The sequence below is a fragment of the Lupinus angustifolius genome, chromosome LG19 (assembly GCF_001865875.1).
Source record: "Lupinus angustifolius cultivar Tanjil chromosome LG19, LupAngTanjil_v1.0, whole genome shotgun sequence".
Lineage (NCBI taxonomy): Eukaryota > Viridiplantae > Streptophyta > Magnoliopsida > Fabales > Fabaceae > Lupinus > Lupinus angustifolius.
This window is the reverse complement of record NC_032027.1, coordinates 12,223,500-12,225,430: the sequence shown is the minus strand read 5'-3', so window position 1 is coordinate 12,225,430 and position 1,931 is coordinate 12,223,500.

The window sequence follows — 1,931 nt, the reverse complement described above, 5'->3', positions numbered from 1 at the left end:
GCCACAAATGGTTCATCAACCATGTTGGCCTGCGGAGGATGATCCATAGGATTATTTCTGCACTTGCGTGCCATATGACCTGGCTTCCCACATTTGAAGCAGATGAACAGGTTGCCAAAGTCATTCTTAGCGGGTGGCTTATCATATTGGACCTTTTGGGGGTTCCAATTCTTGTTTCGACTAATGTTCTTAGCCTTATTCCCATTGCGGTTCTGATTCTTGAAGTTAGTGTCAGAAGGCTTCAGACCCACACCGGGGAATTTCTTCTTAGTGCTATTGTTCAAGACAATCAACACCTCATCTTTCTGATCTTGCTTACGAGCCTCTTCTTCAATACGAAGACGAGTGATCAGAGATTCCAAAGAGATTTCTTTGGTCTTATGCCTCAGAAGGTTTTTGAAGTCTTTCCAGCTAGGAGGCAGCTTGTCAATTATGACAGCAACTTGAAATTGCTCATTTAAGGGCATACCATCAAAAATGATCTCATGAGCAATTTTCTGAATCTCGTGGGAATGAGACTCTACTGATTTATCATCAGTTATTTGATACTTGAGGTAGCGGCTAACAAAATATTTCTTAGTCTCAGCTTCCTCAGTATCATATTTTTTTCTCAAGTGCATACCAAATTAATTTGGCTGACTTGTATGGGCTGTAGTAATCATACATATCATCAGACAACCCATTCAGAATGAAATTCTTACATAAGTAATCATTTTAATTCCAGAGAGCTATTTCAATAGCCAGATTATCCGTTTCCTCTTTTTCAGCCTCATCCGACAACACTGGGATGTCGGTTTTCAGAACGTGGACAACCTTTCTCATAGTGAGGAAAAATTCCATCTTATGTTGCCAACGTTTGAAATTTGTTCCGTCAAACCGAAATGGCTTGTTCAGGTCATAGCTGTTTGGTCCAGTAATATTATCTACGAATGTCATTGCAGTCGAAATGTCTTAAAATTGTTGTTTCTGTAGCTTGCAGCAATTCTACATGGCACGAAATAATACTTACTGGCTGAGTCACGACCAGGTCGCTCTCTTTAAGTCGTTTCGTGGCACTGCCCAAAATGTGCAAGCAGACTATCAACCACGCCGTCCCTAGGATAAAATAGCCCAGATCTCTGTTATCGAATTCTTACTGCATTGTAAGAACCGATCTCGAATACATCCTCCACAATATGGCTACCAGTGCCAATTCTCGAAATTACCCACAATATGGCTGTTGAAGTCATCATCGTTAGACTCAATGATCACTTTTACGTTAAGGTCATAAAACCTGTACGCTTTGTTGTTTACAGCATACCCAATGAATACACATTCATATGCTCTGAGTTTAACTCTCTAGGGACATACCATCAGAAATGATTTCATAAACAATTCTATTTATCTCATAGGACTGAGATTCTACTGATTTATCATCAATCATCTGATACTTGAGGTAGCCGCTAACAGCATACTTTTTAGTCTCATCTTCCTCGGTATCATATTTTTCTCTCAAGTACATACCAAATTAATTTAGTAGACTTGTATGGATTATAGTAATCATATATATCATCTGACAACCTATTCAGAATGAAATTCATACAAATGTAATCATTTTCATTTCAGAGAGCTATATTAATAGCTAGTTTATCCATTTCCTTTTTTCAGCTTTTTCCAGTGCCACTGAGATATCGATTTTCAGAACGTCAGCAACCTTTCTCATAGTGAGGAAAAATTTCATCTTATGTTGCCAATAGTTACATATAACTTAAACATGTCATCAGTGGTGTACCCTTTCTCAACAAATACCCCATTCTTAGTAAGAGTATACAAGTATGCTCCTATAGTGGTGTGGGAGTCACCCAACAACACCTTCTTATCATCAGCATCCGTGTATGTTTTGAACATAGCACGGTCATAGCAGACATGGCAGGATGCGCCAGTATCTACCC